The sequence below is a fragment of a genome, unplaced genomic scaffold, assembly GCF_019419815.1.
Source record: "Pyrus x bretschneideri cultivar Hongxiangsu unplaced genomic scaffold, Pyrus_bretschneideri_v1 Contig40, whole genome shotgun sequence".
Taxonomy (NCBI): Eukaryota; Viridiplantae; Streptophyta; class Magnoliopsida; order Rosales; family Rosaceae; genus Pyrus; species Pyrus x bretschneideri.
In genome coordinates, this window is record NW_025999724.1 from 1,169,927 (window position 1) to 1,182,050 (window position 12,124).

Here is a 12,124-nt window from a genome sequence, read left to right on the forward strand (position 1 = left end):
CCAGTCTTTCCAACCTGAAAAGGATGGACTGCCATGACAAAGCCATATACTGGTCCCTTTTTTTTATTTTTTATTAAAAGACAAGTGCTGCACGTCTCTATGTTACTATCATTAGATATATATATATATATATATATATATATATATATATATATTGACAAGCGTTATATCCCAATACAATTGCAGTTAGTTTGATACTATGTACTTCATACTTATTCTAAAATTGCCTTTGGGATACATCTATGTCATGAGCAGCGTTTTGAAAGGCATGCGATTGCACGCCTTGTGGAAAGGCATCACCGAAACGCTCTAGGCGCAGTCATGAAAAGGTGACAATCCTGAAAGGCATACGCCGCCGTGGTAAAGAAGGCATGCGATTGCGAGGAATGCGTACACATAAGGAAGACGCCCTAAAGACCTAGACGTTGCGTTTGGTTTTAATAAGTGAGATAGCCTAAGGAGAAGTGGGCTTGAGAGAATGCAGCCCAAACCAACACAAAGAGAAAAGTAGCACAACCCAAAAATTGTAGGAAGGTAGAACACTTAAAACTTTCGTTTAATAGGTCTATCTCAGAAAATTCTTCCGAGCTACATAACATTAAGGGTAAATTACATTTTCATACCTCAGGTTTATGGTCTATTTCAATTCCTTACAATATCTTCAAAACATTTCACTTTCATACCTTAAGTACTATTTTATTTCAAAATAATACATCTGTTACATATTCCATCCATAGATCCATTAAGTGTTGACGTGATGTATGCCATACATGTGGCAAAAAAAAAAATTTTTTTTTAATTTTTTTTTTAAACATGAATTTAAAAAAATAAATAAAAAAAATAAAAACCCATCCCCGACCCACCCCTTTCTCCCATCCATCATCACCCACCCCAAAATCCCACTCGAGCCACCCCTCTCTCCCATCCCCCATCACCCACCCTAAAAAATCCCACCCGAGATTAGGTGGATCTATCACAAAACCAGTCCAAAAATCATCTCAAACTCAAAATCCCCATCTCAAACTCCCCAAGATGAATCTACCACAAAAGCACCCGAGATTAGGTGTGATTCGAGGTCTATGTACAAGGGAGGTGGGTTGCGGGGTCACCCGAGGGGTAGGGGAGGGAGGGGAGGTTGGTCGCTGGATCACGGGCGTGCGCGCGGGGTGGGGGTGGGGGTTGGGTGGGTGTTGGGGGACGAACTGGGTTACAATTTTTATTTTTATTTTTTTTTATTTTCTTCTTCCTCTTCCTCTTCTTGTTGTTGTTGTTGCATGTGGGGAATTGGGGGGGGGGGATAATGGTTTTTTTTTTTTTTTTTGAGAAAATTCAGGTTTTAAAAAAAAATTAAAATTTTTTTTTTGCCACGTGGCACACATTTGGCAGCCACGTCAACACTTAACAGATCCATGGACGGAAAATGTAACGGATGTATTATTTTGAAATAAAATAGTACTTAAGGCATAAAAGTGAAATGTTTTGAAAATGTTGTAAGGAATTGAAATAGGTCTCAAACCTGAGGTATGAAAATGTAATTTACCCTAACATTAAATGCTACAAGTATGGAATAACTTGAATTGATTTGAATTATTGTTTTTATTGTGATCTTGTGAATTCTGTTTATCATTAATACAACGAAACCTCACGCTCTCATTTGCTATTTCGAAATACCAATTTTGTTTATGTAGCACAACATACATCTCTTAGAGATGCTATACAATAGCTTTGCTTCGTAAGAAGAATTCTTTGGCACGCAATTGATATTAAAACTCGATTGTTACTTGGCTTCGAAAATGATTTTAACAGCCACAAGCTAGTCAATGCTACGGCATGACAATTCCGACGACCGAAAATGAGCTCGGTGTACAATTTAATGGACTGCTAATATCAATTATACAATCCTTTGAACTGCTGTTCTTGTCATTAGGGGGTGGGGGGGGGGGGGGTTAATATTCGCTTCAAGGACATAATATATTAAATCTAGGATATTATTATCCCTAGTTACATCTTATTAGGGTACGTGTCACGAAATGAATTGAAAAAAGGGTACCACCACAAAACTAAATAGAAAAGTTAAATTGTGGCAGGTACTTATATGCCAGACATGCATATGTAATTATAACATATCATTTCGTGGTTATGAAAAAAGCAGATGCAAGCGTGAAGAGTGCACAAAATAAAAAAAAGAAATTACTATAAAAAAAAAAAAATTTAATTTAAGATATCTAAGATTCCACTATCTATTTAAACATGCCCCGAAGAAGAATGCTGGAGACCCTAAACGAATGGGAAAAAAAAAAGAGTACTTGTTTGTTTTGAGCTATTTTTTTGTACTCTAAACCTAGCTAGCTAATCTAAGATTAAACTAGAGATGGATCTTAAGCTTTTGTGGGTGCCGGTGAAGGTGAAGGTGAAGCTTTGCTGGAGCAATGATTCTTTAACAAAGCTTGGAAGAAGTAGTTGTGGAACTTGTAGAAAACATAGTTGGCGCAATCGTCGCCCATTTCTACAATGGCCTTGCAGCAATCTTCTCGAATGGCGACTTTGCGAGTCCAGTAAGATACGGAAATCTCATGGTAACAAGTTGCGGAGGCAGTGTGGTAAGCTCCAAGGCACTTTACAAGCTTAGGATCAGGGTTCCACCGTGAATACTATGGGGATGCGGGTGTTTGGGGTGCTGCAGGAGCTGTGGAATCGGAAGCAGCCAAACATTGTGTCAATAATACGCAAAAGAGAAGGAAAAACACAGCAACTCCTCCCTTCACCATCTTTGCTAAATTAGAATCTCAAGTGAGAAATATAATCGATTTGATCGATCGAGTGAAAGATGCGAGATGGTGTTTGCATGTCAAACCTGTCGAAGTATAAATAGACATATATATAGAAGAGTTCCAATTTAAGTTAGATAATCACCTAAAAGTTAGATGAGAGTGATTCGATTTTATCGAAATTAGTCAGAGAGAAGATGTTATTTTCGGGAAAAATAAAAAATAAAAAATGACCATTCATAGTTGAAACCAAATTCTGGTTTAAATGTAGATCCAAATTTCGTGTTAAGAGAAGGGTTAAATGCGCATTACAACTCTTACAACTAAAAAGAGTTTTAATATTTGTTTAAAGACCAAGAGTGTTAGTAATTACATTTCATATTTCTCTCCTTTTCACTTCCTTTCTTCTTTTATCATATGCTTAGGAAGTTGTTATTAGTTAATATTAAAAGAGGTCATAGCTAGGAATGAATATATACTCTATCAGCTTACTCGAGATACTTCACAATGTCTATCATTGATTAATTTGATGTTATCTATTCTCGCCTAATTTTTCTTCATTTAGCAAAATTTGTTTTTTTATGCTATCCATTGAAAATGCCATCTAAATATATGTATATGATCATTTTTTTTTTGTCAAACCATAGAATTTCATTAAAGTTAAAGTCAAATACAAATGTTTACATCCTCTGCTATAATTTTGGACATATATTTAGGAAAAAGCAAACCCCATCTGTGAAGTCACCGAATGAGCCACCCTATTTCATCGCCGAGACACATGAAAACTCAATGAACTCCATTTGAATAGCTACCTGTATCAAATATAATGCTATCAATCATAATATCAGCATCTCCTTCTCACCCTTAAGCATTGAAATTAAATTGCTTGAATAAGATTCTATTATCACCCCATTGCAGCCCTCCTCAACACAAGCTGATAACGCCTCCCTCACTGCCTGCATCTATTGCGGAACCTAATAATCCCTTATAGTTTGACCACAAAAGGGAAAATACTTAATCCAAGGAAGCAACAAAAATTGACATGCTAATCCTCTCTACGGACCCTTCCCATCAAGCGTGCTTATATGTAACGTGTCTGTGTTTCTAACTTTATACATAACGTGGAATTCTCAACTACCATACTGTGTATAATTGTGGCAACAACCCTTCATTTTGAGTGTATTTTCTGCTACCCTTATTTTATTTTATTTTAATTTTGAGTGTATTTTCTGCTACCCTTAATCAAAGAATATTAAGGATTAAAGACCGCATCTAAAGTATCCCTTAGTTAAACAACAAACTCCATGGGCATCCAGTACAAGAAGAGTAAAACATAAAGCCTGCGTAACAAGGGTAGGACAAGAGTGAAACCAAACATAATCTGAATTGATAAATGACTATAGGTGACAAGAGCATCAGTAACAAACTTCTCTTCTCTCCAATGTGGCGAAATTGAATGCTAACAAAGTGAGAAGTCAGGAGGTGAATATCCTGTGGAATAGTCCTGAGCCTCTAGGGAGTTAACAATAATGCTATTCTTACCATGTTTTTATACCACATTTATATACCACCTCGTAGATAGCCACATCATTTAAATTAATCAGAATTTAATTTAAATTAAAAATATTTAATAAACCAATAATTAAAAAAAAACTGGAATTAAACGGTGATTGTGGCATACGAGGAGTCTTCTCTTTCCTTTCCCGTTCAATCCTGCTTCTTCTCATGTTTAATTCTTCCATGCTAGTTCTTTCACGCCATTTTTTTTCACCCCAGTTATTTTCACGTTAGTGTGGACTACAATTATTGAAGACTTAGCAATTGACAATTTCTGAAGTGGGGTTCTAGGTACAGATTTCGCATTGGTAAGTTTCTCATCATAGCAATTTACATCATATCCAGATTTTAATTTGCCTGTGAAAATGCGAAAATTAGCTTCATCAATTCTACATTCTTTCTACAAGAAAACTCAACAAAAAACATTTAGCATACATGTGCAAAATGCTATTGTTTTATTCCCTATTCTCCACATATATTGATCTGCAAAAATGAGAGTGGAGATTGAAATTAAACTGAAAGCAAAACGGTATCTAGGTGCTTGTAACCATCATTTAGTACTTGTTTACCACTTGATTATCCATATAATCAGTAATACAACAAAATTGAGTTTGGAGTGGTTGCAGTCCCAGACAGTGATGAAGTTGTCATCAGAGGTCTTTAGGGCCTCCAAGGCATCGGCGACGGTGGTGGAGGTAGAGAGGGACCTCATCGGCGACGGTGGTGGTGGTGTGAGTGGTGTGAAGTGGGTACAAACACTACTAGGAATAACATCTTGGGCGACGAAGGGGAAACTATCGCGCAAAGAGAAAAATCGTCACCAGAAACATTGGGCGGCGAAGACTTCGTTGCGCAAAGCTCATGACGTCAGGCATTGCGCGATGGAGGTAATGTCTTTGTCGAGCGAAATGAATATTGCGCGACGGAAGTCGTGGTCATTGGGCTACTGAGCGACGAAATTGGGTTTCGACCCCCAAACTCTTGCGCGACAGTAACACGGGTTGGACCCTCAAAGTCTTGCGAGACGGATGTTAAAGTTTGACCCACAAACTTTTGCGAGACGGATATAGAGGCCATCACAGTGAAATTTTAAAATTAGTTTTTTAAATAATTTATTATTATTTTTTTCGTTTATGTAAAAGTGAATTTAATGAAAATAAAAATAGAAAATGTAAAGAAACATATTGAATTGAAAAATTATTGTAAATGTATATACAATGGAAAAAAAGTATTTTTAAATTCTAAAACAAATTAAAACAACACTAAAAAAAGAAGTCCTCGACATCACAATCGTCGGCTGGTGGTGTTGCTGTTGTGTTAGGGAGTTGGGAGGTCGTGGCTGCTGCGACGGGGGGCTGAGAGGGTGTAGCTGCTGCCGGGGGGGGGGCTGGGAGGTCATTTCTAGAGGTAGTTCAACGTCGGGGAATTGAATGCTAGAGATCTGAAGTGCAAGACGTATTTGGTTCATGAAATTGTTTTGGGCCACAATCTGAGACTGTTGGGCCACAATCTGTTCCTTTAAGCCCACCACTTCATATGTCAGCGTATCGACCCATTCAGTTCTCTGCCTGGAGGATGAGGCAGACGGGTCTCGAAGGCTGGCTTTCCTAAGCCTCCGGTGAACATTCCCACATCGACGACCGAGGGTCTAATCAAGTGTGTCGGTCATGATCTGAAACCGAGCAACCTCAGGGGGAAACACCTCCTCGATCGAGGTCTCTAGGGGAAGTTGGGAAACCACCTCCTCGAGAACTGTTTGGCCCTTCTCCACCATGGTGGACTAGAAAAATGAAAAAAAACAAATTAATATGAATATAAATGTAATTAATACTAATACAAATTGAACATTATAAATGTGAAAGAACTTACATGAAGCTGCTCCGTCAGCTCATCCCCGGGCCGAACGTACACCTCCTTGAACATGTCAATTTTAGGAAACTTTGACCCCCCTGAAATTTTTTAAAGAGTGTTAACATAGATTGCCAATTGTGTCATAAAGAGTAAAAAGATTGAAAACTTAAAATAAATATATAGTTACCTTACGTCGTACCTCCAACCTATAAGAGAAGCGTTGTGACCCAGATCGGTGAAGAAGTTTTTTCTTCGACCGATTGATCGAGTTTGCCTTCACTTTTTTCTGTTCACTTAAAAAAAACGTATTAGTTTAGATATTTATAACAAATGAATGAAAAAAATGAAATGTTTATTTTAAATTGTAATTTTTTTTATTAATATATTATTGAAATATAAATTATACGTACCAAGTATTTCTCATCTTGAAAATGGCCGCAGAGCCACATCCCGATGGTCCAGCAACTCCATAGGGCACCCAACTTCTAGAGCGACCTCCAGACCGTCATATAGCTCATAATGCTTGTGGAGGTCGCTCTTCCATTGAGTGAACCTATTGGAGCAAAGGTCGTTGAGGTATTCCATTTGGTTGGAATCGAGGTTGGAGAGCTCATAGTGATGCTGCAAAACTCAACAAATAAATAGTAGTTAAAATTTATAATCTTTGTATACTTTAATTAAAATGTAGTATTTGAGGTTGAAAATACTTACCGATAATTCATAAAGCACGGCGTCATTGGTTTCTTGTGGCACAGCTCTCCATGGCTCCCACCTGAGGGGGCAATGGCTCCTGATAACGCAACCAACGTCCGTGGCCAACACACGATGCTGCTCCTTTGTTGTAGCCGCACGATGTCGAGGATCCCACGTAATGGTGATCTTCTGGGTCGTGGTGTGAGTGGTCTGAGAAGTCTTTTGTAGTCTACAAGGGCCCCTGGTTTTTTTTTTTTTTTTTTTTACCTACCAAATAAACAAAGTAAACATTAGATGATTTCTATTTGCTACCGAAAATTTGACAGAACCTCCCCTAAAACTATAACATTTCCTAAAACCTGCACACAATATAACAACATAAACAACACATCCACCCAACAATTCAAACAGTTTATACCAACGGGGGACGTTAAAACAAAATTTACAACTTGTTGATATGAGTTCTCAGTGCTACTTAACAATCATTAATATAGGTCAAAATCAGAATTCAAAATAACTAGCTAGCATGCATGGTATTCTCTGCATAAATTAAAAGATCACTTCGATTTGCATCAAATATTTTTAACGTTGTTGCTCAATTATTAGAGAGGATAAGATTCCTTAATTATATTATGGTTCACATTTTAATTACACAAGTTAAGTTTACATTCTATACTTGAAGGGAAATGGTGGGATTTTGAATATCCATCTTTTAAGTGGAAGTTTGATTATCTGCAACTAATAATGCAGTAAATTAGCACATTATGCCTCTAGTTGCTAAGAGCAAAATTGTCACACCCCAAAACTCGAGGTGGGAGATTAAGAGAAAAAATAGAATAAAAAGGTTGTTTAAGGGTGTAAAACAAATATTAGCTTAAGATTATGTCAATGAAGATTTAAAATCAACAATTACATTACACCAAACTACAAGGGTAACTCAAAGAAATAAAGTTAGACTTATTGAGGTAATAAAAACTGCAAAAATGACTTGTACCGTAAAATTCACCGAAAATAATTTGTTTAACCAAAAAGTATGAAAATTTTCAGATTCAAAGTAGACACCTACAAAAAAGTTGTGTTAAAATTTCAAGGATTTTTTACTTCGGAAAATATAGGAAAATTTAAATCTAAAACAGGCATGCTGCTATTTTTCTTAAAAAAAAAAAAAAAATTTCAGCAGTATCAAGTCACTTTAGAAATAAAGCTGATTAATGATAAGGGAATTCAATGGAATTTAATAATTTCCCTTAATGTTTCAGTGAACAGAAGTATACTTACAGCAGCTAATAGATGCTTTCTTTTATATCACATTTGGTTTTTTAGGGAGGTGTACTTAGCTCTTGTGAATCATACAAGTTTCTTCAAAAAGCAAGAATAGTATTTAATTATGATGCTCTTTGAAAATAAGATCAAAACGATTATTGTGCTTGAAGTACTTCATCAACTGGTGTATACAGTCAAGGATATAGAATCATTTTAAATGAGCAGCTCCATAATTATATGTTCCTTATTCTTTTGGGTTAAATATGTTTGCATATAAGCTATCTAGACTAATATACACCAGAAGAGGAGGAGAAGGCGGGAGGGAGGGAAGGAGCAAGCTTACCTATCCGGGATGCCTCTCCATGGACAGAGGAAGTGTCACCAGACGACTGTGCCTCCTCAGAAGTCCGGGGCCTTCGATGAGTCCGTCGAGTGCTTAGGACACTATGCGTCACTGAAGAAGTCGATGACGGAACAGTCGTAGACACCGTTGGCCCCAATGGCGTGACCGGAAGGACACCCATCGTGTCCAAATCAAGTGTGGAGGTGTCAGCAACATTACCTCCTTGAGAAGGTGTCTCACTGCCCCTACTAGTTGACTGCCGGTTTGATATTAAGTTTGACATCTACAAAAACAATCATGAATCTGTTTAGATAATCAAATTATTATATGCATTTCATTTCACATATATAAGGTGAATGAAAACATGAGATAGGAATAAAATTGAGTATGGCAAGGAACATTTTTTTCATGAAAACAAACAAACAAATTTACCCATCTACAATAATCTTCAAATGCATGCCATTACAAAGTTAAAGCCAAAATATTATCAAATCAATAATCTTCAAACACTTTTGGGCATACAACAATTTTATGCACTGAAGAAGATCACTTATAGATGTGATGAAGAATATTCTCACCACTATTTATACTAGATATGTGTTACTTAAGTGTTCGTTCTGTTTACTTTTGCAGCACATCAGAACTGGTGACAAATGCAGATTTGAAGTTTCTGATTAATAGCTTGGTGGAGAAGATAGGCGAAAATGTGAAATGGGAAAATGTCATAGACAAAAGAAATGATATTCTATCTTACTATGCTAAGTGCTGCAAGCCTAAGGTCATTCATCTTGTCTTAGTCTTTGAATTGATTATGATATTTTGTAACCCAAAGTTACCAGGGGCATTTACTCTTGTTCTAGAATCCGTTGGTCGCATGAAATACTTGATTCCTTGTTTAACTCTACTGGTTTTAGCAAATAAAGGCTATGGAATTGAGTTTATGTATCTTTTTTCTTACATTCAGGATGGTCCTTTGACATACTTGAGTGTGACACTATTTGAGAATTGCTCTCCTGAGAAGCTGAGAGACTTCTACTTGGACAATGATTACATAAAGCAATAGGACAAGATGCTGATTCAACATGAGCAGTTACAGATGGATAAAAACAATGGCGTTGAAGTTGGTCGGACAATACAAAGGTTTCCACTGTTGACAGCTAGAGAATAGGTATTAGGTTGGAGATTGTGGGAGGGGGAAGATAAAACCTTTTATTGTTTTATCAAGGTAACTACTACCTGAAAATTATTCATACGTAAATTACATTTAGTCAACTTTAACAGGTCCTTGCTAAATATGACTAGAAAATGACAAACAGAGAGTGACATTGTGAGGAAGTGAGTAAGAGCTTTGTTCATGTGAGGAAGACAATGACAAATACTCAGTGACAGTGTCATTGTGAGGAAGACAGTAACAAACAGTTTGCGCGACAAAGATGTTTTAATATTCGTTGCGCAACTAGTGTTTTTTTTTTTAAATGAATTTTTTAATATTTGCGCCCAATTTTGAGAGAATCGGACATAATCGATTGAGTGTCTGAGAGGGAGATAGAGAAGTTAAGGCACGAAATTAAAAATGCACCCACCTTTGGGAAAAAAATCAACGCGATGGAGATGTTTAAACTTTCGTTGCGCAACCAATTTAAAAAAATTAATTTTTTTTATTTGCACGAAAAATATTTATACAACGTCATCGCGCATAACTGTAAATTTCAGTTTTTTTTTGGTTTAAATAAATAAATATTTTTTTAATTTCATTTTGTTACAAATTTTAAAGGAAACTTTTGTTTGTATACAACATTTTTAAATACCATTCAATACATTTAATTAATATACATCACAATTTTTCATTAATTCTCGTCTAAACTAGAATAAAGATCATCACTATCGTTGGATTTAGACTCCCATTCCTCCTCGTCTGTAGGCACATCAATATCTTCGTTCGCGCGCTTGGGTGCATTGTAACACGGCAGATCCCCGAGGTCAATTGTAATGGAATCAATAGGTATTTCGATTTTAGGACCTCCAGCTACCTGATACGGTTCTTGTACAATAGTCATATTCCACAGTGTATTTGCACCAAGTGGTGTTGAAGCTTCCAATTGTTGGTCAGCAATGTCACCATAATCGTCATCGGCAACATGATCTCGGTCCCTAATATCATACATCCCTCTGTGCTCAATCTTCTGAACTACTTTCCATCCCCTCCTGGCCTTAGGGTCATTTAGAAAATTTGTTTAGCCATCATTGCCAAAATGTAAGGGTCGTCCTTATACCAACATCTGTTAGTGTTGACTGATAGCAAACCATCGTCTCGTTTGACACCTCCAACTCGACGTGGGTTTGTATCAAATGAGCGACACTTAAAGAGGATAACTTGACACCAGTCTTTGTAAAGAAATTGCACAACGCTTGTCAGTTTTCCATAGAAATCAATGTCTGCAATGTCGCCCGCACCCGGTACATGTACCCTACTATTTTGCATACAAAGTTTGTCATCGTGCTTAATTGCCAAAAACTTGATGCCATTTACATGACAACCGGAGTACAACTATGTGCTTACTGGCCCAATCACCATGCTGTACAATTCTTCATTGTAAGCGGGCAAATTAAGTTCCTTCAATTTCTTCACCTAAATAAAAGAGCAAAAGATGTCGTGTTAGTTTAACATTTACAATTATGTAAAAAACCCAAACACGAACATACATTTTCACGAAACCATTGAGGAAACAATTAACGATGCTTTTTGGCATATAAATGTGAAGAATGTTCCTGCTTCATCAACTCTTCATGCTCATCTAGTACGTAATTGTTTTATCACAATTGTTAAGTACAAACCAATGTGCTACCTCTATGTCCTTTTTGTCAAACGCCTCCCCTCTGATTGGTTCGCCAAATGGTCGTGCATTTTAGGAAAAAACATAATTTTTTTCACTTCTCACACCACCGTCAGTATTGTGTTGCTGTCGGTTGAACATAGTCTCAACGTCTTGTAGGGACATTGCACAAAATGTAAGGGACTTAAAACCGACCCATGCCTCCATGATTGATCCTTCAGGCTTTGCCCTGTTTCGTACACTCTTTTTTAATTCACCCAGTAGTCTGCATCAATAAACAAATTATCGTATAAAATTAGTGTAATTATACATATATCACGAACTAAAGTATTTATGGCGATTATATACCTTTCAATTGGATACATCCATCGATAATTGACGGGTCCAACTACAAGTGCCTCAACTAGTAAGTGAATCATGCTTGTGAAGAAAGCTGGAGGAATTATTTGCTCAAACTTGCATAGCACTTCAATAATATCGTCACACAACTATTTAACATCGGACTTCCACAAAGTTTTTGCAATTAATTGAGAAAAATATCTCGCCAACAACATAATCGGCTTTACCACATCTTCAAGCAAGAGGTGTCGAATTCCCACTGGTAGCAGGAGTTGAAGTATGACATGACAATCATGACTCTTGAGGCCGAGAAATTTGCCTTCATCCACGTTTGCGCAATGGCTGATGTTTGAAGCATACCTTTCTGGAAACTTTACAGAAGATAGAAACTGCAAAAACTCTTTCCTCTTTTCCAGTTTCACCGAAAATGAAGCAAGCTTCTTTCTGGCTATGTCTCTATCCCTCACCATCCATAA

The 12,124-nt window shown here is 36.9% G+C and overlaps 1 long non-coding RNA gene across 2 annotated transcripts; it reads right to left on the reverse strand.

Annotated features, from left to right (window-relative positions):
* Positions 1-6,091: 6,091 nt before the first annotated feature.
* Positions 6,092-8,232, reverse strand: LOC108868456. Of its 2 annotated transcripts, none has more exons than XR_007251537.1 (3): positions 6,587-8,232; positions 6,364-6,469; positions 6,092-6,274 (listed from the first exon to the last, which is right to left on the reverse strand). It is a non-coding gene; the product is annotated as an uncharacterized LOC108868456 (long non-coding RNA). The 2 variants fall into 2 exon arrangements; XR_001954618.2 differs by having other exon boundaries at positions 6,093-6,274; positions 6,364-6,462; positions 6,587-6,817.
* Positions 8,233-12,124: the final 3,892 nt, after the last annotated feature.